At 40.2% G+C, this 27,617-nt stretch overlaps 28 non-coding genes across 28 annotated transcripts; 14 read left to right on the forward strand and 14 right to left on the reverse strand.

Annotated features, from left to right (window-relative positions):
• Nucleotides 1-16: 16 nt before the first annotated feature.
• On the forward strand, nucleotides 17-157 carry LOC142474894 (U4 spliceosomal RNA). Its single transcript, XR_012790618.1, has one exon. It is a non-coding gene; the product is annotated as a U4 spliceosomal RNA (small nuclear RNA).
• A 1,134-nt stretch (nucleotides 158-1,291) lies between these two features.
• TRNAN-GUU (transfer RNA asparagine (anticodon GUU)) lies at nucleotides 1,292-1,365 on the reverse strand. Its single transcript has one exon. It is a non-coding gene; the product is annotated as a tRNA-Asn (tRNA).
• Nucleotides 1,366-2,010: 645 nt separating this feature from the next.
• LOC142474906 (U4 spliceosomal RNA) lies at nucleotides 2,011-2,151 on the forward strand. Its single transcript, XR_012790629.1, has one exon. It is a non-coding gene; the product is annotated as a U4 spliceosomal RNA (small nuclear RNA).
• A 1,134-nt stretch (nucleotides 2,152-3,285) lies between these two features.
• On the reverse strand, nucleotides 3,286-3,359 carry TRNAN-GUU (transfer RNA asparagine (anticodon GUU)). The gene has a single exon. It is a non-coding gene; the product is annotated as a tRNA-Asn (tRNA).
• A 645-nt stretch (nucleotides 3,360-4,004) lies between these two features.
• Nucleotides 4,005-4,145, forward strand: LOC142474917 (U4 spliceosomal RNA). Its single transcript, XR_012790640.1, has one exon. It is a non-coding gene; the product is annotated as a U4 spliceosomal RNA (small nuclear RNA).
• A 1,134-nt stretch (nucleotides 4,146-5,279) lies between these two features.
• Nucleotides 5,280-5,353, reverse strand: TRNAN-GUU (transfer RNA asparagine (anticodon GUU)). The gene has a single exon. It is a non-coding gene; the product is annotated as a tRNA-Asn (tRNA).
• Nucleotides 5,354-5,998: 645 nt separating this feature from the next.
• LOC142474915 (U4 spliceosomal RNA) lies at nucleotides 5,999-6,139 on the forward strand. The gene has a single exon (XR_012790638.1). It is a non-coding gene; the product is annotated as a U4 spliceosomal RNA (small nuclear RNA).
• Nucleotides 6,140-7,273: 1,134 nt separating this feature from the next.
• Nucleotides 7,274-7,347, reverse strand: TRNAN-GUU (transfer RNA asparagine (anticodon GUU)). The gene has a single exon. It is a non-coding gene; the product is annotated as a tRNA-Asn (tRNA).
• Nucleotides 7,348-7,992: 645 nt separating this feature from the next.
• Nucleotides 7,993-8,133, forward strand: LOC142474924 (U4 spliceosomal RNA). The gene has a single exon (XR_012790647.1). It is a non-coding gene; the product is annotated as a U4 spliceosomal RNA (small nuclear RNA).
• Nucleotides 8,134-9,267: 1,134 nt separating this feature from the next.
• TRNAN-GUU (transfer RNA asparagine (anticodon GUU)) lies at nucleotides 9,268-9,341 on the reverse strand. The gene has a single exon. It is a non-coding gene; the product is annotated as a tRNA-Asn (tRNA).
• A 645-nt stretch (nucleotides 9,342-9,986) lies between these two features.
• Nucleotides 9,987-10,127, forward strand: LOC142474925 (U4 spliceosomal RNA). The gene has a single exon (XR_012790648.1). It is a non-coding gene; the product is annotated as a U4 spliceosomal RNA (small nuclear RNA).
• A 1,134-nt stretch (nucleotides 10,128-11,261) lies between these two features.
• Nucleotides 11,262-11,335, reverse strand: TRNAN-GUU (transfer RNA asparagine (anticodon GUU)). Its single transcript has one exon. It is a non-coding gene; the product is annotated as a tRNA-Asn (tRNA).
• Nucleotides 11,336-11,980: 645 nt separating this feature from the next.
• LOC142474896 (U4 spliceosomal RNA) lies at nucleotides 11,981-12,121 on the forward strand. The gene has a single exon (XR_012790619.1). It is a non-coding gene; the product is annotated as a U4 spliceosomal RNA (small nuclear RNA).
• Nucleotides 12,122-13,255: 1,134 nt separating this feature from the next.
• Nucleotides 13,256-13,329, reverse strand: TRNAN-GUU (transfer RNA asparagine (anticodon GUU)). The gene has a single exon. It is a non-coding gene; the product is annotated as a tRNA-Asn (tRNA).
• A 645-nt stretch (nucleotides 13,330-13,974) lies between these two features.
• On the forward strand, nucleotides 13,975-14,115 carry LOC142474897 (U4 spliceosomal RNA). The gene has a single exon (XR_012790620.1). It is a non-coding gene; the product is annotated as a U4 spliceosomal RNA (small nuclear RNA).
• A 1,134-nt stretch (nucleotides 14,116-15,249) lies between these two features.
• Nucleotides 15,250-15,323, reverse strand: TRNAN-GUU (transfer RNA asparagine (anticodon GUU)). Its single transcript has one exon. It is a non-coding gene; the product is annotated as a tRNA-Asn (tRNA).
• A 645-nt stretch (nucleotides 15,324-15,968) lies between these two features.
• LOC142474913 (U4 spliceosomal RNA) lies at nucleotides 15,969-16,109 on the forward strand. The gene has a single exon (XR_012790636.1). It is a non-coding gene; the product is annotated as a U4 spliceosomal RNA (small nuclear RNA).
• A 1,134-nt stretch (nucleotides 16,110-17,243) lies between these two features.
• On the reverse strand, nucleotides 17,244-17,317 carry TRNAN-GUU (transfer RNA asparagine (anticodon GUU)). Its single transcript has one exon. It is a non-coding gene; the product is annotated as a tRNA-Asn (tRNA).
• Nucleotides 17,318-17,962: 645 nt separating this feature from the next.
• Nucleotides 17,963-18,103, forward strand: LOC142474898 (U4 spliceosomal RNA). The gene has a single exon (XR_012790621.1). It is a non-coding gene; the product is annotated as a U4 spliceosomal RNA (small nuclear RNA).
• Nucleotides 18,104-19,237: 1,134 nt separating this feature from the next.
• TRNAN-GUU (transfer RNA asparagine (anticodon GUU)) lies at nucleotides 19,238-19,311 on the reverse strand. The gene has a single exon. It is a non-coding gene; the product is annotated as a tRNA-Asn (tRNA).
• Nucleotides 19,312-19,956: 645 nt separating this feature from the next.
• Nucleotides 19,957-20,097, forward strand: LOC142474914 (U4 spliceosomal RNA). The gene has a single exon (XR_012790637.1). It is a non-coding gene; the product is annotated as a U4 spliceosomal RNA (small nuclear RNA).
• A 1,134-nt stretch (nucleotides 20,098-21,231) lies between these two features.
• On the reverse strand, nucleotides 21,232-21,305 carry TRNAN-GUU (transfer RNA asparagine (anticodon GUU)). Its single transcript has one exon. It is a non-coding gene; the product is annotated as a tRNA-Asn (tRNA).
• A 645-nt stretch (nucleotides 21,306-21,950) lies between these two features.
• Nucleotides 21,951-22,091, forward strand: LOC142474899 (U4 spliceosomal RNA). The gene has a single exon (XR_012790622.1). It is a non-coding gene; the product is annotated as a U4 spliceosomal RNA (small nuclear RNA).
• Nucleotides 22,092-23,225: 1,134 nt separating this feature from the next.
• On the reverse strand, nucleotides 23,226-23,299 carry TRNAN-GUU (transfer RNA asparagine (anticodon GUU)). The gene has a single exon. It is a non-coding gene; the product is annotated as a tRNA-Asn (tRNA).
• A 645-nt stretch (nucleotides 23,300-23,944) lies between these two features.
• LOC142474900 (U4 spliceosomal RNA) lies at nucleotides 23,945-24,085 on the forward strand. The gene has a single exon (XR_012790623.1). It is a non-coding gene; the product is annotated as a U4 spliceosomal RNA (small nuclear RNA).
• A 1,134-nt stretch (nucleotides 24,086-25,219) lies between these two features.
• TRNAN-GUU (transfer RNA asparagine (anticodon GUU)) lies at nucleotides 25,220-25,293 on the reverse strand. The gene has a single exon. It is a non-coding gene; the product is annotated as a tRNA-Asn (tRNA).
• A 645-nt stretch (nucleotides 25,294-25,938) lies between these two features.
• On the forward strand, nucleotides 25,939-26,079 carry LOC142474922 (U4 spliceosomal RNA). Its single transcript, XR_012790645.1, has one exon. It is a non-coding gene; the product is annotated as a U4 spliceosomal RNA (small nuclear RNA).
• Nucleotides 26,080-27,212: 1,133 nt separating this feature from the next.
• Nucleotides 27,213-27,286, reverse strand: TRNAN-GUU (transfer RNA asparagine (anticodon GUU)). Its single transcript has one exon. It is a non-coding gene; the product is annotated as a tRNA-Asn (tRNA).
• Between the last annotated feature and the right edge of the window lie 331 nt (nucleotides 27,287-27,617).

Raw genomic sequence — 27,617 nt, forward strand, 5'->3', positions numbered from 1 at the left:
AAGCCAGTAGAAAGTTAACTTTGCGCAGTGGCAGTATCATAGCCCATGAGGTTAACCCGAGGCGTGATTATTGCTAGTTGAAAACTTTTCCCAATACCCCGCTGTGATGACTTGCAATATAGTCAGCATTAGCAATTTTTGACAGTCTCACGAGAGACTGATCTTTGTGTCTAAATATAGATAATGCCATTCTTTAGGAAACGGTGTAAAGCTGGAACCAGGCAAGATGATAACCTACCCCTATGATGCAAAGTATCACTAACAAGAGAATAAAATGCCCTTATGGAGTATGCCGCAAGGAAAAGAATTGGCCAAACATTTGTGGAAGACTGTACGGATTACTGCACTCCTCCTCCCTTTACAAGGGTAACTGCTGCTGGTAAAACCAAAACAAATCCTGCTCTCCTACCAATTTGGGCTCAAATATACTAGTGTCAGGTTTACATTTACAAGGTATGTCTGTTTGACAAAGGAGTCATCAGGTTGCATCTTTTGACCAAAACATGATTCAAGCCTGCCCACCTCATCAAGGTCTTGAGCAAGAACCTAAACGGAACATATGTCATTTCTTAATGTCCTGTGGACTAAACTTTGTGAGATACGTGAAAATGCCCCGAAGACTGGCATACAAATGAAAAATGTAGGAGGAGCCCCGGAATAAGTATGCATTGTAAAATAATTCAATAATAATTGTTATTGCGCAGTCAGGCTTTCAGGTCAAACCAATGAAACATATACCTAATGATGAAATTAGTGTCATGTATAAGGATATGTTAGAGTACTGAGTGTTATCACAGGATTGCAGGTATTAACTATTAACGCATCTTTCTATCTATAAATTGACATATCTATCGCATGTGAGGCAATCTTAGGTGGGAAATAATTGTACGCTCTCAATGACCACACTCGACCTATTGTCCCCAGATGTTTCCAATCCCATCTTGGTTTGCAGATAATCCTGTGCTCTTCACTAGGATTCATCTATCACCAAATATTTCTATTTCCACCACAACAAAAGCAGTATTAATATAGTTCTTGTTCTGGCATCCCGTTTCTCAAGCAACTTCACTTAATAGATACCAACACTGATGCATAGAAAAAGAAGTCTTTTGTTTAGTGCATGAAACGACAATTAGTCATCAGACATTCTATTTTAAAATCTCATTAAATGTCTTGAAGGAGATAAGTGGGTATAATATAATCAGGGATGTGAATGTTTTCGGGGTTTTCCCGGCTACTTGATTCCATGGGCAGAACTAGTCAAGAAAAGAGCTGTCGGGTGGAAAACAGACGTCCCTGGGTGGGCTTGAACCACCAACCTTTCGGTTAACAGCCGAACGCGCTAACCAATTGCGCCACAGAGACCTTGGGTGTTGTGTCGAAAGTGGTTATAATAATGTTCATAATGCACAAACCATGTTGATGATATATTTCCCTACCAAACCTACCATGAATGAGTCCATACTATCTGCATGACGAGTGTGTATATCTGATATGATCTCGTTGGTGTTAAGAGTGGGTTACCCACCCGGGTGCTGAAGATTGACATATATAAAAGCAAGTACATGCCATGTCCCTGAGCTACTGAAGTTGCTCATTTGATCTGTATGGATTTTATTTGTTCAAGTCTAAATGTGTGACTTTCACATTTGACATGAATATCACTGCGAGAAAACATTTCTTTTTCATATGAGATCATGTTTTCGAGCAACTTCCAGTAGGTTTGAAATAGCAATATTCAATCATAATTGTTATTTCACAGTCAGGTCACTGGTGAGAGAGGAGAGATCATGTATTTGGTCCCAAATACACCTCTGGCTGAAGCGTTTGCATGCAGATACACTGCAAGTGGTTGTTTGTGGAACTGCAAGAGAGTCTTTCTAGTTCACAGTTGAATTACCATATTAACTCCCACAATCCATAGCACTGAACCAGCTCCTGCATTTGCTAGCCACCAGTGTAATGAGGGCTTCTTGTGGGCTGGTGGTTTCACTAAGCCAGTAGAAAGTTAACTTTGCGCAGTGGCAGTATCATAGCCCATGAGGTTAACCCGAGGCGTGATTATTGCTAGTTGAAAACTTTTCCCAATACCCCGCTGTGATGACTTGCAATATAGTCAGCATTAGCAATTTTTGACAGTCTCACGAGAGACTGATCTTTGTGTCTAAATATAGATAATGCCATTCTTTAGGAAACGGTGTAAAGCTGGAACCAGGCAAGATGATAACCTACCCCTATGATGCAAAGTATCACTAACAAGAGAATAAAATGCCCTTATGGAGTATGCCGCAAGGAAAAGAATTGGCCAAACATTTGTGGAAGACTGTACGGATTACTGCACTCCTCCTCCCTTTACAAGGGTAACTGCTGCTGGTAAAACCAAAACAAATCCTGCTCTCCTACCAATTTGGGCTCAAATATACTAGTGTCAGGTTTACATTTACAAGGTACGTCTGTTTGACAAAGGAGTCATCAGGTTGCATCTTTTGACCAAAACATGATTCAAGCCTGCCCACCTCATCAAGGTCTTGAGCAAGAACCTAAACGGAACATATGTCATTTCTTAATGTCCTGTGGACTAAACTTTGTGAGATACGTGAAAATGCCCCGAAGACTGGCATACAAATGAAAAATGTAGGAGGAGCCCCGGAATAAGTATGCATTGTAAAATAATTCAATAATAATTGTTATTGCGCAGTCAGGCTTTCAGGTCAAACCAATGAAACATATACCTAATGATGAAATTAGTGTCATGTATAAGGATATGTTAGAGTACTGAGTGTTATCACAGGATTGCAGGTATTAACTATTAACGCATCTTTCTATCTATAAATTGACATATCTATCGCATGTGAGGCAATCTTAGGTGGGAAATAATTGTACGCTCTCAATGACCACACTCGACCTATTGTCCCCAGATGTTTCCAATCCCATCTTGGTTTGCAGATAATCCTGTGCTCTTCACTAGGATTCATCTATCACCAAATATTTCTATTTCCACCACAACAAAAGCAGTATTAATATAGTTCTTGTTCTGGCATCCCGTTTCTCAAGCAACTTCACTTAATAGATACCAACACTGATGCATAGAAAAAGAAGTCTTTTGTTTAGTGCATGAAACGACAATTAGTCATCAGACATTCTATTTTAAAATCTCATTAAATGTCTTGAAGGAGATAAGTGGGTATAATATAATCAGGGATGTGAATGTTTTCGGGGTTTTCCCGGCTACTTGATTCCATGGGCAGAACTAGTCAAGAAAAGAGCTGTCGGGTGGAAAACAGACGTCCCTGGGTGGGCTTGAACCACCAACCTTTCGGTTAACAGCCGAACGCGCTAACCAATTGCGCCACAGAGACCTTGGGTGTTGTGTCGAAAGTGGTTATAATAATGTTCATAATGCACAAACCATGTTGATGATATATTTCCCTACCAAACCTACCATGAATGAGTCCATACTATCTGCATGACGAGTGTGTATATCTGATATGATCTCGTTGGTGTTAAGAGTGGGTTACCCACCCGGGTGCTGAAGATTGACATATATAAAAGCAAGTACATGCCATGTCCCTGAGCTACTGAAGTTGCTCATTTGATCTGTATGGATTTTATTTTTTCAAGTCTAAATGTGTGACTTTCACATTTGACATGAATATCACTGCGAGAAAACATTTCTTTTTCATATGAGATCATGTTTTCGAGCAACTTCCAGTAGGTTTGAAATAGCAATATTCAATCATAATTGTTATTTCACAGTCAGGTCACTGGTGAGAGAGGAGAGATCATGTATTTGGTCCCAAATACACCTCTGGCTGAAGCGTTTGCATGCAGATACACTGCAAGTGGTTGTTTGTGGAACTGCAAGAGAGTCTTTCTAGTTCACAGTTGAATTACCATATTAACTCCCACAATCCATAGCACTGAACCAGCTCCTGCATTTGCTAGCCACCAGTGTAATGAGGGCTTCTTGTGGGCTGGTGGTTTCACTAAGCCAGTAGAAAGTTAACTTTGCGCAGTGGCAGTATCATAGCCCATGAGGTTAACCCGAGGCGTGATTATTGCTAGTTGAAAACTTTTCCCAATACCCCGCTGTGATGACTTGCAATATAGTCAGCATTAGCAATTTTTGACAGTCTCACGAGAGACTGATCTTTGTGTCTAAATATAGATAATGCCATTCTTTAGGAAACGGTGTAAAGCTGGAACCAGGCAAGATGATAACCTACCCCTATGATGCAAAGTATCACTAACAAGAGAATAAAATGCCCTTATGGAGTATGCCGCAAGGAAAAGAATTGGCCAAACATTTGTGGAAGACTGTACGGATTACTGCACTCCTCCTCCCTTTACAAGGGTAACTGCTGCTGGTAAAACCAAAACAAATCCTGCTCTCCTACCAATTTGGGCTCAAATATACTAGTGTCAGGTTTACATTTACAAGGTACGTCTGTTTGACAAAGGAGTCATCAGGTTGCATCTTTTGACCAAAACATGATTCAAGCCTGCCCACCTCATCAAGGTCTTGAGCAAGAACCTAAACGGAACATATGTCATTTCTTAATGTCCTGTGGACTAAACTTTGTGAGATACGTGAAAATGCCCCGAAGACTGGCATACAAATGAAAAATGTAGGAGGAGCCCCGGAATAAGTATGCATTGTAAAATAATTCAATAATAATTGTTATTGCGCAGTCAGGCTTTCAGGTCAAACCAATGAAACATATACCTAATGATGAAATTAGTGTCATGTATAAGGATATGTTAGAGTACTGAGTGTTATCACAGGATTGCAGGTATTAACTATTAACGCATCTTTCTATCTATAAATTGACATATCTATCGCATGTGAGGCAATCTTAGGTGGGAAATAATTGTACGCTCTCAATGACCACACTCGACCTATTGTCCCCAGATGTTTCCAATCCCATCTTGGTTTGCAGATAATCCTGTGCTCTTCACTAGGATTCATCTATCACCAAATATTTCTATTTCCACCACAACAAAAGCAGTATTAATATAGTTCTTGTTCTGGCATCCCGTTTCTCAAGCAACTTCACTTAATAGATACCAACACTGATGCATAGAAAAAGAAGTCTTTTGTTTAGTGCATGAAACGACAATTAGTCATCAGACATTCTATTTTAAAATCTCATTAAATGTCTTGAAGGAGATAAGTGGGTATAATATAATCAGGGATGTGAATGTTTTCGGGGTTTTCCCGGCTACTTGATTCCATGGGCAGAACTAGTCAAGAAAAGAGCTGTCGGGTGGAAAACAGACGTCCCTGGGTGGGCTTGAACCACCAACCTTTCGGTTAACAGCCGAACGCGCTAACCAATTGCGCCACAGAGACCTTGGGTGTTGTGTCGAAAGTGGTTATAATAATGTTCATAATGCACAAACCATGTTGATGATATATTTCCCTACCAAACCTACCATGAATGAGTCCATACTATCTGCATGACGAGTGTGTATATCTGATATGATCTCGTTGGTGTTAAGAGTGGGTTACCCACCCGGGTGCTGAAGATTGACATATATAAAAGCAAGTACATGCCATGTCCCTGAGCTACTGAAGTTGCTCATTTGATCTGTATGGATTTTATTTGTTCAAGTCTAAATGTGTGACTTTCACATTTGACATGAATATCACTGCGAGAAAACATTTCTTTTTCATATGAGATCATGTTTTCGAGCAACTTCCAGTAGGTTTGAAATAGCAATATTCAATCATAATTGTTATTTCACAGTCAGGTCACTGGTGAGAGAGGAGAGATCATGTATTTGGTCCCAAATACACCTCTGGCTGAAGCGTTTGCATGCAGATACACTGCAAGTGGTTGTTTGTGGAACTGCAAGAGAGTCTTTCTAGTTCACAGTTGAATTACCATATTAACTCCCACAATCCATAGCACTGAACCAGCTCCTGCATTTGCTAGCCACCAGTGTAATGAGGGCTTCTTGTGGGCTGGTGGTTTCACTAAGCCAGTAGAAAGTTAACTTTGCGCAGTGGCAGTATCATAGCCCATGAGGTTAACCTGAGGCGTGATTATTGCTAGTTGAAAACTTTTCCCAATACCCCGCTGTGATGACTTGCAATATAGTCAGCATTAGCAATTTTTGACAGTCTCACGAGAGACTGATCTTTGTGTCTAAATATAGATAATGCCATTCTTTAGGAAACGGTGTAAAGCTGGAACCAGGCAAGATGATAACCTACCCCTATGATGCAAAGTATCACTAACAAGAGAATAAAATGCCCTTATGGAGTATGCCGCAAGGAAAAGAATTGGCCAAACATTTGTGGAAGACTGTACGGATTACTGCACTCCTCCTCCCTTTACAAGGGTAACTGCTGCTGGTAAAACCAAAACAAATCCTGCTCTCCTACCAATTTGGGCTCAAATATACTAGTGTCAGGTTTACATTTACAAGGTACGTCTGTTTGACAAAGGAGTCATCAGGTTGCATCTTTTGACCAAAACATGATTCAAGCCTGCCCACCTCATCAAGGTCTTGAGCAAGAACCTAAACGGAACATATGTCATTTCTTAATGTCCTGTGGACTAAACTTTGTGAGATACGTGAAAATGCCCCGAAGACTGGCATACAAATGAAAAATGTAGGAGGAGCCCCGGAATAAGTATGCATTGTAAAATAATTCAATAATAATTGTTATTGCGCAGTCAGGCTTTCAGGTCAAACCAATGAAACATATACCTAATGATGAAATTAGTGTCATGTATAAGGATATGTTAGAGTACTGAGTGTTATCACAGGATTGCAGGTATTAACTATTAACGCATCTTTCTATCTATAAATTGACATATCTATCGCATGTGAGGCAATCTTAGGTGGGAAATAATTGTACGCTCTCAATGACCACACTCGACCTATTGTCCCCAGATGTTTCCAATCCCATCTTGGTTTGCAGATAATCCTGTGCTCTTCACTAGGATTCATCTATCACCAAATATTTCTATTTCCACCACAACAAAAGCAGTATTAATATAGTTCTTGTTCTGGCATCCCGTTTCTCAAGCAACTTCACTTAATAGATACCAACACTGATGCATAGAAAAAGAAGTCTTTTGTTTAGTGCATGAAACGACAATTAGTCATCAGACATTCTATTTTAAAATCTCATTAAATGTCTTGAAGGAGATAAGTGGGTATAATATAATCAGGGATGTGAATGTTTTCGGGGTTTTCCCGGCTACTTGATTCCATGGGCAGAACTAGTCAAGAAAAGAGCTGTCGGGTGGAAAACAGACGTCCCTGGGTGGGCTTGAACCACCAACCTTTCGGTTAACAGCCGAACGCGCTAACCAATTGCGCCACAGAGACCTTGGGTGTTGTGTCGAAAGTGGTTATAATAATGTTCATAATGCACAAACCATGTTGATGATATATTTCCCTACCAAACCTACCATGAATGAGTCCATACTATCTGCATGACGAGTGTGTATATCTGATATGATCTCGTTGGTGTTAAGAGTGGGTTACCCACCCGGGTGCTGAAGATTGACATATATAAAAGCAAGTACATGCCATGTCCCTGAGCTACTGAAGTTGCTCATTTGATCTGTATGGATTTTATTTGTTCAAGTCTAAATGTGTGACTTTCACATTTGACATGAATATCACTGCGAGAAAACATTTCTTTTTCATATGAGATCATGTTTTCGAGCAACTTCCAGTAGGTTTGAAATAGCAATATTCAATCATAATTGTTATTTCACAGTCAGGTCACTGGTGAGAGAGGAGAGATCATGTATTTGGTCCCAAATACACCTCTGGCTGAAGCGTTTGCATGCAGATACACTGCAAGTGGTTGTTTGTGGAACTGCAAGAGAGTCTTTCTAGTTCACAGTTGAATTACCATATTAACTCCCACAATCCATAGCACTGAACCAGCTCCTGCATTTGCTAGCCACCAGTGTAATGAGGGCTTCTTGTGGGCTGGTGGTTTCACTAAGCCAGTAGAAAGTTAACTTTGCGCAGTGGCAGTATCATAGCCCATGAGGTTAACCCGAGGCGTGATTATTGCTAGTTGAAAACTTTTCCCAATACCCCGCTGTGATGACTTGCAATATAGTCAGCATTAGCAATTTTTGACAGTCTCACGAGAGACTGATCTTTGTGTCTAAATATAGATAATGCCATTCTTTAGGAAACGGTGTAAAGCTGGAACCAGGCAAGATGATAACCTACCCCTATGATGCAAAGTATCACTAACAAGAGAATAAAATGCCCTTATGGAGTATGCCGCAAGGAAAAGAATTGGCCAAACATTTGTGGAAGACTGTACGGATTACTGCACTCCTCCTCCCTTTACAAGGGTAACTGCTGCTGGTAAAACCAAAACAAATCCTGCTCTCCTACCAATTTGGGCTCAAATATACTAGTGTCAGGTTTACATTTACAAGGTACGTCTGTTTGACAAAGGAGTCATCAGGTTGCATCTTTTGACCAAAACATGATTCAAGCCTGCCCACCTCATCAAGGTCTTGAGCAAGAACCTAAACGGAACATATGTCATTTCTTAATGTCCTGTGGACTAAACTTTGTGAGATACGTGAAAATGCCCCGAAGACTGGCATACAAATGAAAAATGTAGGAGGAGCCCCGGAATAAGTATGCATTGTAAAATAATTCAATAATAATTGTTATTGCGCAGTCAGGCTTTCAGGTCAAACCAATGAAACATATACCTAATGATGAAATTAGTGTCATGTATAAGGATATGTTAGAGTACTGAGTGTTATCACAGGATTGCAGGTATTAACTATTAACGCATCTTTCTATCTATAAATTGACATATCTATCGCATGTGAGGCAATCTTAGGTGGGAAATAATTGTACGCTCTCAATGACCACACTCGACCTATTGTCCCCAGATGTTTCCAATCCCATCTTGGTTTGCAGATAATCCTGTGCTCTTCACTAGGATTCATCTATCACCAAATATTTCTATTTCCACCACAACAAAAGCAGTATTAATATAGTTCTTGTTCTGGCATCCCGTTTCTCAAGCAACTTCACTTAATAGATACCAACACTGATGCATAGAAAAAGAAGTCTTTTGTTTAGTGCATGAAACGACAATTAGTCATCAGACATTCTATTTTAAAATCTCATTAAATGTCTTGAAGGAGATAAGTGGGTATAATATAATCAGGGATGTGAATGTTTTCGGGGTTTTCCCGGCTACTTGATTCCATGGGCAGAACTAGTCAAGAAAAGAGCTGTCGGGTGGAAAACAGACGTCCCTGGGTGGGCTTGAACCACCAACCTTTCGGTTAACAGCCGAACGCGCTAACCAATTGCGCCACAGAGACCTTGGGTGTTGTGTCGAAAGTGGTTATAATAATGTTCATAATGCACAAACCATGTTGATGATATATTTCCCTACCAAACCTACCATGAATGAGTCCATACTATCTGCATGACGAGTGTGTATATCTGATATGATCTCGTTGGTGTTAAGAGTGGGTTACCCACCCGGGTGCTGAAGATTGACATATATAAAAGCAAGTACATGCCATGTCCCTGAGCTACTGAAGTTGCTCATTTGATCTGTATGGATTTTATTTGTTCAAGTCTAAATGTGTGACTTTCACATTTGACATGAATATCACTGCGAGAAAACATTTCTTTTTCATATGAGATCATGTTTTCGAGCAACTTCCAGTAGGTTTGAAATAGCAATATTCAATCATAATTGTTATTTCACAGTCAGGTCACTGGTGAGAGAGGAGAGATCATGTATTTGGTCCCAAATACACCTCTGGCTGAAGCGTTTGCATGCAGATACACTGCAAGTGGTTGTTTGTGGAACTGCAAGAGAGTCTTTCTAGTTCACAGTTGAATTACCATATTAACTCCCACAATCCATAGCACTGAACCAGCTCCTGCATTTGCTAGCCACCAGTGTAATGAGGGCTTCTTGTGGGCTGGTGGTTTCACTAAGCCAGTAGAAAGTTAACTTTGCGCAGTGGCAGTATCATAGCCCATGAGGTTAACCCGAGGCGTGATTATTGCTAGTTGAAAACTTTTCCCAATACCCCGCTGTGATGACTTGCAATATAGTCAGCATTAGCAATTTTTGACAGTCTCACGAGAGACTGATCTTTGTGTCTAAATATAGATAATGCCATTCTTTAGGAAACGGTGTAAAGCTGGAACCAGGCAAGATGATAACCTACCCCTATGATGCAAAGTATCACTAACAAGAGAATAAAATGCCCTTATGGAGTATGCCGCAAGGAAAAGAATTGGCCAAACATTTGTGGAAGACTGTACGGATTACTGCACTCCTCCTCCCTTTACAAGGGTAACTGCTGCTGGTAAAACCAAAACAAATCCTGCTCTCCTACCAATTTGGGCTCAAATATACTAGTGTCAGGTTTACATTTACAAGGTACGTCTGTTTGACAAAGGAGTCATCAGGTTGCATCTTTTGACCAAAACATGATTCAAGCCTGCCCACCTCATCAAGGTCTTGAGCAAGAACCTAAACGGAACATATGTCATTTCTTAATGTCCTGTGGACTAAACTTTGTGAGATACGTGAAAATGCCCCGAAGACTGGCATACAAATGAAAAATGTAGGAGGAGCCCCGGAATAAGTATGCATTGTAAAATAATTCAATAATAATTGTTATTGCGCAGTCAGGCTTTCAGGTCAAACCAATGAAACATATACCTAATGATGAAATTAGTGTCATGTATAAGGATATGTTAGAGTACTGAGTGTTATCACAGGATTGCAGGTATTAACTATTAACGCATCTTTCTATCTATAAATTGACATATCTATCGCATGTGAGGCAATCTTAGGTGGGAAATAATTGTACGCTCTCAATGACCACACTCGACCTATTGTCCCCAGATGTTTCCAATCCCATCTTGGTTTGCAGATAATCCTGTGCTCTTCACTAGGATTCATCTATCACCAAATATTTCTATTTCCACCACAACAAAAGCAGTATTAATATAGTTCTTGTTCTGGCATCCCGTTTCTCAAGCAACTTCACTTAATAGATACCAACACTGATGCATAGAAAAAGAAGTCTTTTGTTTAGTGCATGAAACGACAATTAGTCATCAGACATTCTATTTTAAAATCTCATTAAATGTCTTGAAGGAGATAAGTGGGTATAATATAATCAGGGATGTGAATGTTTTCGGGGTTTTCCCGGCTACTTGATTCCATGGGCAGAACTAGTCAAGAAAAGAGCTGTCGGGTGGAAAACAGACGTCCCTGGGTGGGCTTGAACCACCAACCTTTCGGTTAACAGCCGAACGCGCTAACCAATTGCGCCACAGAGACCTTGGGTGTTGTGTCGAAAGTGGTTATAATAATGTTCATAATGCACAAACCATGTTGATGATATATTTCCCTACCAAACCTACCATGAATGAGTCCATACTATCTGCATGACGAGTGTGTATATCTGATATGATCTCGTTGGTGTTAAGAGTGGGTTACCCACCCGGGTGCTGAAGATTGACATATATAAAAGCAAGTACATGCCATGTCCCTGAGCTACTGAAGTTGCTCATTTGATCTGTATGGATTTTATTTTTTCAAGTCTAAATGTGTGACTTTCACATTTGACATGAATATCACTGCGAGAAAACATTTCTTTTTCATATGAGATCATGTTTTCGAGCAACTTCCAGTAGGTTTGAAATAGCAATATTCAATCATAATTGTTATTTCACAGTCAGGTCACTGGTGAGAGAGGAGAGATCATGTATTTGGTCCCAAATACACCTCTGGCTGAAGCGTTTGCATGCAGATACACTGCAAGTGGTTGTTTGTGGAACTGCAAGAGAGTCTTTCTAGTTCACAGTTGAATTACCATATTAACTCCCACAATCCATAGCACTGAACCAGCTCCTGCATTTGCTAGCCACCAGTGTAATGAGGGCTTCTTGTGGGCTGGTGGTTTCACTAAGCCAGTAGAAAGTTAACTTTGCGCAGTGGCAGTATCATAGCCCATGAGGTTAACCCGAGGCGTGATTATTGCTAGTTGAAAACTTTTCCCAATACCCCGCTGTGATGACTTGCAATATAGTCAGCATTAGCAATTTTTGACAGTCTCACGAGAGACTGATCTTTGTGTCTAAATATAGATAATGCCATTCTTTAGGAAACGGTGTAAAGCTGGAACCAGGCAAGATGATAACCTACCCCTATGATGCAAAGTATCACTAACAAGAGAATAAAATGCCCTTATGGAGTATGCCGCAAGGAAAAGAATTGGCCAAACATTTGTGGAAGACTGTACGGATTACTGCACTCCTCCTCCCTTTACAAGGGTAACTGCTGCTGGTAAAACCAAAACAAATCCTGCTCTCCTACCAATTTGGGCTCAAATATACTAGTGTCAGGTTTACATTTACAAGGTACGTCTGTTTGACAAAGGAGTCATCAGGTTGCATCTTTTGACCAAAACATGATTCAAGCCTGCCCACCTCATCAAGGTCTTGAGCAAGAACCTAAACGGAACATATGTCATTTCTTAATGTCCTGTGGACTAAACTTTGTGAGATACGTGAAAATGCCCCGAAGACTGGCATACAAATGAAAAATGTAGGAGGAGCCCCGGAATAAGTATGCATTGTAAAATAATTCAATAATAATTGTTATTGCGCAGTCAGGCTTTCAGGTCAAACCAATGAAACATATACCTAATGATGAAATTAGTGTCATGTATAAGGATATGTTAGAGTACTGAGTGTTATCACAGGATTGCAGGTATTAACTATTAACGCATCTTTCTATCTATAAATTGACATATCTATCGCATGTGAGGCAATCTTAGGTGGGAAATAATTGTACGCTCTCAATGACCACACTCGACCTATTGTCCCCAGATGTTTCCAATCCCATCTTGGTTTGCAGATAATCCTGTGCTCTTCACTAGGATTCATCTATCACCAAATATTTCTATTTCCACCACAACAAAAGCAGTATTAATATAGTTCTTGTTCTGGCATCCCGTTTCTCAAGCAACTTCACTTAATAGATACCAACACTGATGCATAGAAAAAGAAGTCTTTTGTTTAGTGCATGAAACGACAATTAGTCATCAGACATTCTATTTTAAAATCTCATTAAATGTCTTGAAGGAGATAAGTGGGTATAATATAATCAGGGATGTGAATGTTTTCGGGGTTTTCCCGGCTACTTGATTCCATGGGCAGAACTAGTCAAGAAAAGAGCTGTCGGGTGGAAAACAGACGTCCCTGGGTGGGCTTGAACCACCAACCTTTCGGTTAACAGCCGAACGCGCTAACCAATTGCGCCACAGAGACCTTGGGTGTTGTGTCGAAAGTGGTTATAATAATGTTCATAATGCACAAACCATGTTGATGATATATTTCCCTACCAAACCTACCATGAATGAGTCCATACTATCTGCATGACGAGTGTGTATATCTGATATGATCTCGTTGGTGTTAAGAGTGGGTTACCCACCCGGGTGCTGAAGATTGACATATATAAAAGCAAGTACATGCCATGTCCCTGAGCTACTGAAGTTGCTCATTTGATCTGTATGGATTTTATTTGTTCAAGTCTAAATGTGTGACTTTCACATTTGACATGAATATCACTGCGAGAAAACATTTCTTTTTCATATGAGATCATGTTTTCGAGCAACTTCCAGTAGGTTTGAAATAGCAATATTCAATCATAATTGTTATTTCACAGTCAGGTCACTGGTGAGAGAGGAGAGATCATGTATTTGGTCCCAAATACACCTCTGGCTGAAGCGTTTGCATGCAGATACACTGCAAGTGGTTGTTTGTGGAACTGCAAGAGAGTCTTTCTAGTTCACAGTTGAATTACCATATTAACTCCCACAATCCATAGCACTGAACCAGCTCCTGCATTTGCTAGCCACCAGTGTAATGAGGGCTTCTTGTGGGCTGGTGGTTTCACTAAGCCAGTAGAAAGTTAACTTTGCGCAGTGGCAGTATCATAGCCCATGAGGTTAACCCGAGGCGTGATTATTGCTAGTTGAAAACTTTTCCCAATACCCCGCTGTGATGACTTGCAATATAGTCAGCATTAGCAATTTTTGACAGTCTCACGAGAGACTGATCTTTGTGTCTAAATATAGATAATGCCATTCTTTAGGAAACGGTGTAAAGCTGGAACCAGGCAAGATGATAACCTACCCCTATGATGCAAAGTATCACTAACAAGAGAATAAAATGCCCTTATGGAGTATGCCGCAAGGAAAAGAATTGGCCAAACATTTGTGGAAGACTGTACGGATTACTGCACTCCTCCTCCCTTTACAAGGGTAACTGCTGCTGGTAAAACCAAAACAAATCCTGCTCTCCTACCAATTTGGGCTCAAATATACTAGTGTCAGGTTTACATTTACAAGGTACGTCTGTTTGACAAAGGAGTCATCAGGTTGCATCTTTTGACCAAAACATGATTCAAGCCTGCCCACCTCATCAAGGTCTTGAGCAAGAACCTAAACGGAACATATGTCATTTCTTAATGTCCTGTGGACTAAACTTTGTGAGATACGTGAAAATGCCCCGAAGACTGGCATACAAATGAAAAATGTAGGAGGAGCCCCGGAATAAGTATGCATTGTAAAATAATTCAATAATAATTGTTATTGCGCAGTCAGGCTTTCAGGTCAAACCAATGAAACATATACCTAATGATGAAATTAGTGTCATGTATAAGGATATGTTAGAGTACTGAGTGTTATCACAGGATTGCAGGTATTAACTATTAACGCATCTTTCTATCTATAAATTGACATATCTATCGCATGTGAGGCAATCTTAGGTGGGAAATAATTGTACGCTCTCAATGACCACACTCGACCTATTGTCCCCAGATGTTTCCAATCCCATCTTGGTTTGCAGATAATCCTGTGCTCTTCACTAGGATTCATCTATCACCAAATATTTCTATTTCCACCACAACAAAAGCAGTATTAATATAGTTCTTGTTCTGGCATCCCGTTTCTCAAGCAACTTCACTTAATAGATACCAACACTGATGCATAGAAAAAGAAGTCTTTTGTTTAGTGCATGAAACGACAATTAGTCATCAGACATTCTATTTTAAAATCTCATTAAATGTCTTGAAGGAGATAAGTGGGTATAATATAATCAGGGATGTGAATGTTTTCGGGGTTTTCCCGGCTACTTGATTCCATGGGCAGAACTAGTCAAGAAAAGAGCTGTCGGGTGGAAAACAGACGTCCCTGGGTGGGCTTGAACCACCAACCTTTCGGTTAACAGCCGAACGCGCTAACCAATTGCGCCACAGAGACCTTGGGTGTTGTGTCGAAAGTGGTTATAATAATGTTCATAATGCACAAACCATGTTGATGATATATTTCCCTACCAAACCTACCATGAATGAGTCCATACTATCTGCATGACGAGTGTGTATATCTGATATGATCTCGTTGGTGTTAAGAGTGGGTTACCCACCCGGGTGCTGAAGATTGACATATATAAAAGCAAGTACATGCCATGTCCCTGAGCTACTGAAGTTGCTCATTTGATCTGTATGGATTTTATTTGTTCAAGTCTAAATGTGTGACTTTCACATTTGACATGAATATCACTGCGAGAAAACATTTCTTTTTCATATGAGATCATGTTTTCGAGCAACTTCCAGTAGGTTTGAAATAGCAATATTCAATCATAATTGTTATTTCACAGTCAGGTCACTGGTGAGAGAGGAGAGATCATGTATTTGGTCCCAAATACACCTCTGGCTGAAGCGTTTGCATGCAGATACACTGCAAGTGGTTGTTTGTGGAACTGCAAGAGAGTCTTTCTAGTTCACAGTTGAATTACCATATTAACTCCCACAATCCATAGCACTGAACCAGCTCCTGCATTTGCTAGCCACCAGTGTAATGAGGGCTTCTTGTGGGCTGGTGGTTTCACTAAGCCAGTAGAAAGTTAACTTTGCGCAGTGGCAGTATCATAGCCCATGAGGTTAACCCGAGGCGTGATTATTGCTAGTTGAAAACTTTTCCCAATACCCCGCTGTGATGACTTGCAATATAGTCAGCAATAGCAATTTTTGACAGTCTCACGAGAGACTGATCTTTGTGTCTAAATATAGATAATGCCATTCTTTAGGAAACGGTGTAAAGCTGGAACCAGGCAAGATGATAACCTACCCCTATGATGCAAAGTATCACTAACAAGAGAATAAAATGCCCTTATGGAGTATGCCGCAAGGAAAAGAATTGGCCAAACATTTGTGGAAGACTGTACGGATTACTGCACTCCTCCTCCCTTTACAAGGGTAACTGCTGCTGGTAAAACCAAAACAAATCCTGCTCTCCTACCAATTTGGGCTCAAATATACTAGTGTCAGGTTTACATTTACAAGGTACGTCTGTTTGACAAAGGAGTCATCAGGTTGCATCTTTTGACCAAAACATGATTCAAGCCTGCCCACCTCATCAAGGTCTTGAGCAAGAACCTAAACGGAACATATGTCATTTCTTAATGTCCTGTGGACTAAACTTTGTGAGATACGTGAAAATGCCCCGAAGACTGGCATACAAATGAAAAATGTAGGAGGAGCCCCGGAATAAGTATGCATTGTAAAATAATTCAATAATAATTGTTATTGCGCAGTCAGGCTTTCAGGTCAAACCAATGAAACATATACCTAATGATGAAATTAGTGTCATGTATAAGGATATGTTAGAGTACTGAGTGTTATCACAGGATTGCAGGTATTAACTATTAACGCATCTTTCTATCTATAAATTGACATATCTATCGCATGTGAGGCAATCTTAGGTGGGAAATAATTGTACGCTCTCAATGACCACACTCGACCTATTGTCCCCAGATGTTTCCAATCCCATCTTGGTTTGCAGATAATCCTGTGCTCTTCACTAGGATTCATCTATCACCAAATATTTCTATTTCCACCACAACAAAAGCAGTATTAATATAGTTCTTGTTCTGGCATCCCGTTTCTCAAGCAACTTCACTTAATAGATACCAACACTGATGCATAGAAAAAGAAGTCTTTTGTTTAGTGCATGAAACGACAATTAGTCATCAGACATTCTATTTTAAAATCTCATTAAATGTCTTGAAGGAGATAAGTGGGTATAATATAATCAGGGATGTGAATGTTTTCGGGGTTTTCCCGGCTACTTGATTCCATGGGCAGAACTAGTCATGAAAAGAGCTGTCGGGTGGAAAACAGACGTCCCTGGGTGGGCTTGAACCACCAACCTTTCGGTTAACAGCCGAACGCGCTAACCAATTGCGCCACAGAGACCTTGGGTGTTGTGTCGAAAGTGGTTATAATAATGTTCATAATGCACAAACCATGTTGATGATATATTTCCCTACCAAACCTACCATGAATGAGTCCATACTATCTGCATGACGAGTGTGTATATCTGATATGATCTCGTTGGTGTTAAGAGTGGGTTACCCACCCGGGTGCTGAAGATTGACATATATAAAAGCAAGTACATGCCATGTCCCTGAGCTACTGAAGTTGCTCATTTGATCTGTATGGATTTTATTTTTTCAAGTCTAAATGTGTGACTTTCACATTTGACATGAATATCACTGCGAGAAAACATTTCTTTTTCATATGAGATCATGTTTTCGAGCAACTTCCAGTAGGTTTGAAATAGCAATATTCAATCATAATTGTTATTTCACAGTCAGGTCACTGGTGAGAGAGGAGAGATCATGTATTTGGTCCCAAATACACCTCTGGCTGAAGCGTTTGCATGCAGATACACTGCAAGTGGTTGTTTGTGGAACTGCAAGAGAGTCTTTCTAGTTCACAGTTGAATTACCATATTAACTCCCACAATCCATAGCACTGAACCAGCTCCTGCATTTGCTAGCCACCAGTGTAATGAGGGCTTCTTGTGGGCTGGTGGTTTCACTAAGCCAGTAGAAAGTTAACTTTGCGCAGTGGCAGTATCATAGCCCATGAGGTTAACCCGAGGCGTGATTATTGCTAGTTGAAAACTTTTCCCAATACCCCGCTGTGATGACTTGCAATATAGTCAGCATTAGCAATTTTTGACAGTCTCACGAGAGACTGATCTTTGTGTCTAAATATAGATAATGCCATTCTTTAGGAAATGGTGTAAAGCTGGAACCAGGCAAGATGATAACCTACCCCTATGATGCAAAGTATCACTAACAAGAGAATAAAATGCCCTTATGGAGTATGCCGCAAGGAAAAGAATTGGCCAAACATTTGTGGAAGACTGTACGGATTACTGCACTCCTCCTCCCTTTACAAGGGTAACTGCTGCTGGTAAAACCAAAACAAATCCTGCTCTCCTACCAATTTGGGCTCAAATATACTAGTGTCAGGTTTACATTTACAAGGTACGTCTGTTTGACAAAGGAGTCATCAGGTTGCATCTTTTGACCAAAACATGATTCAAGCCTGCCCACCTCATCAAGGTCTTGAGCAAGAACCTAAACGGAACATATGTCATTTCTTAATGTCCTGTGGACTAAACTTTGTGAGATACGTGAAAATGCCCCGAAGACTGGCATACAAATGAAAAATGTAGGAGGAGCCCCGGAATAAGTATGCATTGTAAAATAATTCAATAATAATTGTTATTGCGCAGTCAGGCTTTCAGGTCAAACCAATGAAACATATACCTAATGATGAAATTAGTGTCATGTATAAGGATATGTTAGAGTACTGAGTGTTATCACAGGATTGCAGGTATTAACTATTAACGCATCTTTCTATCTATAAATTGACATATCTATCGCATGTGAGGCAATCTTAGGTGGGAAATAATTGTACGCTCTCAATGACCACACTCGACCTATTGTCCCCAGATGTTTCCAATCCCATCTTGGTTTGCAGATAATCCTGTGCTCTTCACTAGGATTCATCTATCACCAAATATTTCTATTTCCACCACAACAAAAGCAGTATTAATATAGTTCTTGTTCTGGCATCCCGTTTCTCAAGCAACTTCACTTAATAGATACCAACACTGATGCATAGAAAAAGAAGTCTTTTGTTTAGTGCATGAAACGACAATTAGTCATCAGACATTCTATTTTAAAATCTCATTAAATGTCTTGAAGGAGATAAGTGGGTATAATATAATCAGGGATGTGAATGTTTTCGGGGTTTTCCCGGCTACTTGATTCCATGGGCAGAACTAGTCAAGAAAAGAGCTGTCGGGTGGAAAACAGACGTCCCTGGGTGGGCTTGAACCACCAACCTTTCGGTTAACAGCCGAACGCGCTAACCAATTGCGCCACAGAGACCTTGGGTGTTGTGTCGAAAGTGGTTATAATAATGTTCATAATGCACAAACCATGTTGATGATATATTTCCCTACCAAACCTACCATGAATGAGTCCATACTATCTGCATGACGAGTGTGTATATCTGATATGATCTCGTTGGTGTTAAGAGTGGGTTACCCACCCGGGTGCTGAAGATTGACATATATAAAAGCAAGTACATGCCATGTCCCTGAGCTACTGAAGTTGCTCATTTGATCTGTATGGATTTTATTTGTTCAAGTCTAAATGTGTGACTTTCACATTTGACATGAATATCACTGCGAGAAAACATTTCTTTTTCATATGAGATCATGTTTTCGAGCAACTTCCAGTAGGTTTGAAATAGCAATATTCAATCATAATTGTTATTTCACAGTCAGGTCACTGGTGAGAGAGGAGAGATCATGTATTTGGTCCCAAATACACCTCTGGCTGAAGCGTTTGCATGCAGATACACTGCAAGTGGTTGTTTGTGGAACTGCAAGAGAGTCTTTCTAGTTCACAGTTGAATTACCATATTAACTCCCACAATCCATAGCACTGAACCAGCTCCTGCATTTGCTAGCCACCAGTGTAATGAGGGCTTCTTGTGGGCTGGTGGTTTCACTAAGCCAGTAGAAAGTTAACTTTGCGCAGTGGCAGTATCATAGCCCATGAGGTTAACCCGAGGCGTGATTATTGCTAGTTGAAAACTTTTCCCAATACCCCGCTGTGATGACTTGCAATATAGTCAGCAATAGCAATTTTTGACAGTCTCACGAGAGACTGATCTTTGTGTCTAAATATAGATAATGCCATTCTTTAGGAAACGGTGTAAAGCTGGAACCAGGCAAGATGATAACCTACCCCTATGATGCAAAGTATCACTAACAAGAGAATAAAATGCCCTTATGGAGTATGCCGCAAGGAAAAGAATTGGCCAAACATTTGTGGAAGACTGTACGGATTACTGCACTCCTCCTCCCTTTACAAGGGTAACTGCTGCTGGTAAAACCAAAACAAATCCTGCTCTCCTACCAATTTGGGCTCAAATATACTAGTGTCAGGTTTACATTTACAAGGTACGTCTGTTTGACAAAGGAGTCATCAGGTTGCATCTTTTGACCAAAACATGATTCAAGCCTGCCCACCTCATCAAGGTCTTGAGCAAGAACCTAAACGGAACATATGTCATTTCTTAATGTCCTGTGGACTAAACTTTGTGAGATACGTGAAAATGCCCCGAAGACTGGCATACAAATGAAAAATGTAGGAGGAGCCCCGGAATAAGTATGCATTGTAAAATAATTCAATAATAATTGTTATTGCGCAGTCAGGCTTTCAGGTCAAACCAATGAAACATATACCTAATGATGAAATTAGTGTCATGTATAAGGATATGTTAGAGTACTGAGTGTTATCACAGGATTGCAGGTATTAACTATTAACGCATCTTTCTATCTATAAATTGACATATCTATCGCATGTGAGGCAATCTTAGGTGGGAAATAATTGTACGCTCTCAATGACCACACTCGACCTATTGTCCCCAGATGTTTCCAATCCCATCTTGGTTTGCAGATAATCCTGTGCTCTTCACTAGGATTCATCTATCACCAAATATTTCTATTTCCACCACAACAAAAGCAGTATTAATATAGTTCTTGTTCTGGCATCCCGTTTCTCAAGCAACTTCACTTAATAGATACCAACACTGATGCATAGAAAAAGAAGTCTTTTGTTTAGTGCATGAAACGACAATTAGTCATCAGACATTCTATTTTAAAATCTCATTAAATGTCTTGAAGGAGATAAGTGGGTATAATATAATCAGGGATGTGAATGTTTTCGGGGTTTTCCCGGCTACTTGATTCCATGGGCAGAACTAGTCATGAAAAGAGCTGTCGGGTGGAAAACAGACGTCCCTGGGTGGGCTTGAACCACCAACCTTTCGGTTAACAGCCGAACGCGCTAACCAATTGCGCCACAGAGACCTTGGGTGTTGTGTCGAAAGTGGTTATAATAATGTTCATAATGCACAAACCATGTTGATGATATATTTCCCTACCAAACCTACCATGAATGAGTCCATACTATCTGCATGACGAGTGTGTATATCTGATATGATCTCGTTGGTGTTAAGAGTGGGTTACCCACCCGGGTGCTGAAGATTGACATATATAAAAGCAAGTACATGCCATGTCCCTGAGCTACTGAAGTTGCTCATTTGATCTGTATGGATTTTATTTTTTCAAGTCTAAATGTGTGACTTTCACATTTGACATGAATATCACTGCGAGAAAACATTTCTTTTTCATATGAGATCATGTTTTCGAGCAACTTCCAGTAGGTTTGAAATAGCAATATTCAATCATAATTGTTATTTCACAGTCAGGTCACTGGTGAGAGAGGAGAGATCATGTATTTGGTCCCAAATACACCTCTGGCTGAAGCGTTTGCATGCAGATACACTGCAAGTGGTTGTTTGTGGAACTGCAAGAGAGTCTTTCTAGTTCACAGTTGAATTACCATATTAACTCCCACAATCCATAGCACTGAACCAGCTCCTGCATTTGCTAGCCACCAGTGTAATGAGGGCTTCTTGTGGGCTGGTGGTTTCACTAAGCCAGTAGAAAGTTAACTTTGCGCAGTGGCAGTATCATAGCCCATGAGGTTAACCCGAGGCGTGATTATTGCTAGTTGAAAACTTTTCCCAATACCCCGCTGTGATGACTTGCAATATAGTCAGCATTAGCAATTTTTGACAGTCTCACGAGAGACTGATCTTTGTGTCTAAATATAGATAATGCCATTCTTTAGGAAATGGTGTAAAGCTGGAACCAGGCAAGATGATAACCTACCCCTATGATGCAAAGTATCACTAACAAGAGAATAAAATGCCCTTATGGAGTATGCCGCAAGGAAAAGAATTGGCCAAACATTTGTGGAAGACTGTACGGATTACTGCACTCCTCCTCCCTTTACAAGGGTAACTGCTGCTGGTAAAACCAAAACAAATCCTGCTCTCCTACCAATTTGGGCTCAAATATACTAGTGTCAGGTTTACATTTACAAGGTACGTCTGTTTGACAAAGGAGTCATCAGGTTGCATCTTTTGACCAAAACATGATTCAAGCCTGCCCACCTCATCAAGGTCTTGAGCAAGAACCTAAACGGAACATATGTCATTTCTTAATGTCCTGTGGACTAAACTTTGTGAGATACGTGAAAATGCCCCGAAGACTGGCATACAAATGAAAAATGTAGGAGGAGCCCCGGAATAAGTATGCATTGTAAAATAATTCAATAATAATTGTTATTGCGCAGTCAGGCTTTCAGGTCAAACCAATGAAACATATACCTAATGATGAAATTAGTGTCATGTATAAGGATATGTTAGAGTACTGAGTGTTATCACAGGATTGCAGGTATTAACTATTAACGCATCTTTCTATCTATAAATTGACATATCTATCGCATGTGAGGCAATCTTAGGTGGGAAATAATTGTACGCTCTCAATGACCACACTCGACCTATTGTCCCCAGATGTTTCCAATCCCATCTTGGTTTGCAGATAATCCTGTGCTCTTCACTAGGATTCATCTATCACCAAATATTTCTATTTCCACCACAACAAAAGCAGTATTAATATAGTTCTTGTTCTGGCATCCCGTTTCTCAAGCAACTTCACTTAATAGATACCAACACTGATGCATAGAAAAAGAAGTCTTTTGTTTAGTGCATGAAACGACAATTAGTCATCAGACATTCTATTTTAAAATCTCATTAAATGTCTTGAAGGAGATAAGTGGGTATAATATAATCAGGGATGTGAATGTTTTCGGGGTTTTCCCGGCTACTTGATTCCATGGGCAGAACTAGTCAAGAAAAGAGCTGTCGGGTGGAAAACAGACGTCCCTGGGTGGGCTTGAACCACCAACCTTTCGGTTAACAGCCGAACGCGCTAACCAATTGCGCCACAGAGACCTTGGGTGTTGTGTCGAAAGTGGTTATAATAATGTTCATAATGCACAAACCATGTTGATGATATATTTCCCTACCAAACCTACCATGAATGAGTCCATACTATCTGCATGACGAGTGTGTATATCTGATATGATCTCGTTGGTGTTAAGAGTGGGTTACCCACCCGGGTGCTGAAGATTGACATATATAAAAGCAAGTACATGCCATGTCCCTGAGCTACTGAAGTTGCTCATTTGATCTGTATGGATTTTATTTGTTCAAGTCTAAATGTGTGACTTTCACATTTGACATGAATATCACTGCGAGAAAACATTTCTTTTTCATATGAGATCATGTTTTCGAGCAACTTCCAGTAGGTTTGAAATAGCAATATTCAATCATAATTGTTATTTCACAGTCAGGTCACTGGTGAGAGAGGAGAGATCATGTATTTGGTCCCAAATACACCTCTGGCTGAAGCGTTTGCATGCAGATACACTGCAAGTGGTTGTTTGTGGAACTGCAAGAGAGTCTTTCTAGTTCACAGTTGAATTACCATATTAACTCCCACAATCCATAGCACTGAACCAGCTCCTGCATTTGCTAGCCACCAGTGTAATGAGGGCTTCTTGTGGGCTGGTGGTTTCACTAAGCCAGTAGAAAGTTAACTTTGCGCAGTGGCAGTATCATAGCCCATGAGGTTAACCCGAGGCGTGATTATTGCTAGTTGAAAACTTTTCCCAATACCCCGCTGTGATGACTTGCAATATAGTCAGCATTAGCAATTTTTGACAGTCTCACGAGAGACTGATCTTTGTGTCTAAATATAGATAATGCCATTCTTTAGGAAACGGTGTAAAGCTGGAACCAGGCAAGATGATAACCTACCCCTATGATGCAAAGTATCACTAACAAGAGAATAAAATGCCCTTATGGAGTATGCCGCAAGGAAAAGAATTGGCCAAACATTTGTGGAAGACTGTACGGATTACTGCACTCCTCCTCCCTTTACAAGGGTAACTGCTGCTGGTAAAACCAAAACAAATCCTGCTCTCCTACCAATTTGGGCTCAAATATACTAGTGTCAGGTTTACATTTACAAGGTACGTCTGTTTGACAAAGGAGTCATCAGGTTGCATCTTTTGACCAAAACATGATTCAAGCCTGCCCACCTCATCAAGGTCTTGAGCAAGAACCTAAACGGAACATATGTCATTTCTTAATGTCCTGTGGACTAAACTTTGTGAGATACGTGAAAATGCCCCGAAGACTGGCATACAAATGAAAAATGTAGGAGGAGCCCCGGAATAAGTATGCATTGTAAAATAATTCAATAATAATTGTTATTGCGCAGTCAGGCTTTCAGGTCAAACCAATGAAACATATACCTAATGATGAAATTAGTGTCATGTATAAGGATATGTTAGAGTACTGAGTGTTATCACAGGATTGCAGGTATTAACTATTAACGCATCTTTCTATCTATAAATTGACATATCTATCGCATGTGAGGCAATCTTAGGTGGGAAATAATTGTACGCTCTCAATGACCACACTCGACCTATTGTCCCCAGATGTTTCCAATCCCATCTTGGTTTGCAGATAATCCTGTGCTCTTCACTAGGATTCATCTATCACCAAATATTTCTATTTCCACCACAACAAAAGCAGTATTAATATAGTTCTTGTTCTGGCATCCCGTTTCTCAAGCAACTTCACTTAATAGATACCAACACTGATGCATAGAAAAAGAAGTCTTTTGTTTAGTGCATGAAACGACAATTAGTCATCAGACATTCTATTTTAAAATCTCATTAAATGTCTTGAAGGAGATAAGTGGGTATAATATAATCAGGGATGTGAATGTTTTCGGGGTTTTCCCGGCTACTTGATTCCATGGGCAGAACTAGTCAAGAAAAGAGCTGTCGGGTGGAAAACAGACGTCCCTGGGTGGGCTTGAACCACCAACCTTTCGGTTAACAGCCGAACGCGCTAACCAATTGCGCCACAGAGACCTTGGGTGTTGTGTCGAAAGTGGTTATAATAATGTTCATAATGCACAAACCATGTTGATGATATATTTCCCTACCAAACCTACCATGAATGAGTCCATACTATCTGCATGACGAGTGTGTATATCTGATATGATCTCGTTGGTGTTAAGAGTGGGTTACCCACCCGGGTGCTGAAGATTGACATATATAAAAGCAAGTACATGCCATGTCCCTGAGCTACTGAAGTTGCTCATTTGATCTGTATGGATTTTATTTGTTCAAGTCTAAATGTGTGACTTTCACATTTGACATGAATATCACTGCGAGAAAACATTTCTTTTTCATATGAGATCATGTTTTCGAGCAACTTCCAGTAGGTTTGAAATAGCAATATTCAATCATAATTGTTATTTCACAGTCAGGTCACTGGTGAGAGAGGAGAGATCATGTATTTGGTCCCAAATACACCTCTGGCTGAAGCGTTTGCATGCAGATACACTGCAAGTGGTTGTTTGTGGAACTGCAAGAGAGTCTTTCTAGTTCACAGTTGAATTACCATATTAACTCCCACAATCCATAGCACTGAACCAGCTCCTGCATTTGCTAGCCACCAGTGTAATGAGGGCTTCTTGTGGGCTGGTGGTTTCACTAAGCCAGTAGAAAGTTAACTTTGCGCAGTGGCAGTATCATAGCCCATGAGGTTAACCCAAGGCGTGATTATTGCTAGTTGAAAACTTTTCCCAATACCCCGCTGTGATGACTTGCAATATAGTCAGCATTAGCAATTTTTGACAGTCTCACGAGAGACTGATCTTTGTGTCTAAATATAGATAATGCCATTCTTTAGGAAACGGTGTAAAGCTGGAACCAGGCAAGATGATAACCTACCCCTATGATGCAAAGTATCACTAACAAGAGAATAAAATGCCCTTTGGAGTATGCCGCAAGGAAAAGAATTGGCCAAACATTTGTGGAAGACTGTACGGATTACTGCACTCCTCCTCCCTTTACAAGGGTAACTGCTGCTGGTAAAACCAAAACAAATCCTGCTCTCCTACCAATTTGGGCTCAAATATACTAGTGTCAGGTTTACATTTACAAGGTACGTCTGTTTGACAAAGGAGTCATCAGGTTGCATCTTTTGACCAAAACATGATTCAAGCCTGCCCACCTCATCAAGGTCTTGAGCAAGAACCTAAACGGAACATATGTCATTTCTTAATGTCCTGTGGACTAAACTTTGTGAGATACGTGAAAATGCCCCGAAGACTGGCATACAAATGAAAAATGTAGGAGGAGCCCCGGAATAAGTATGCATTGTAAAATAATTCAATAATAATTGTTATTGCGCAGTCAGGCTTTCAGGTCAAACCAATGAAACATATACCTAATGATGAAATTAGTGTCATGTATAAGGATATGTTAGAGTACTGAGTGTTATCACAGGATTGCAGGTATTAACTATTAACGCATCTTTCTATCTATAAATTGACATATCTATCGCATGTGAGGCAATCTTAGGTGGGAAATAATTGTACGCTCTCAATGACCACACTCGACCTATTGTCCCCAGATGTTTCCAATCCCATCTTGGTTTGCAGATAATCCTGTGCTCTTCACTAGGATTCATCTATCACCAAATATTTCTATTTCCACCACAACAAAAGCAGTATTAATATAGTTCTTGTTCTGGCATCCCGTTTCTCAAGCAACTTCACTTAATAGATACCAACACTGATGCATAGAAAAAGAAGTCTTTTGTTTAGTGCATGAAACGACAATTAGTCATCAGACATTCTATTTTAAAATCTCATTAAATGTCTTGAAGGAGATAAGTGGGTATAATATAATCAGGGATGTGAATGTTTTCGGGGTTTTCCCGGCTACTTGATTCCATGGGCAGAACTAGTCAAGAAAAGAGCTGTCGGGTGGAAAACAGACGTCCCTGGGTGGGCTTGAACCACCAACCTTTCGGTTAACAGCCGAACGCGCTAACCAATTGCGCCACAGAGACCTTGGGTGTTGTGTCGAAAGTGGTTATAATAATGTTCATAATGCACAAACCATGTTGATGATATATTTCCCTACCAAACCTACCATGAATGAGTCCATACTATCTGCATGACGAGTGTGTATATCTGATATGATCTCGTTGGTGTTAAGAGTGGGTTACCCACCCGGGTGCTGAAGATTGACATATATAAAAGCAAGTACATGCCATGTCCCTGAGCTACTGAAGTTGCTCATTTGATCTGTATGGATTTTATTTGTTCAAGTCTAAATGTGTGACTTTCACATTTGACATGAATATCACTGCGAGAAAACATTTCTTTTTCATATGAGAT

The sequence above is a fragment of the Ascaphus truei genome, unplaced genomic scaffold (assembly GCF_040206685.1).
Source record: "Ascaphus truei isolate aAscTru1 unplaced genomic scaffold, aAscTru1.hap1 HAP1_SCAFFOLD_1014, whole genome shotgun sequence".
NCBI lineage: Eukaryota > Metazoa > Chordata > Amphibia > Anura > Ascaphidae > Ascaphus > Ascaphus truei.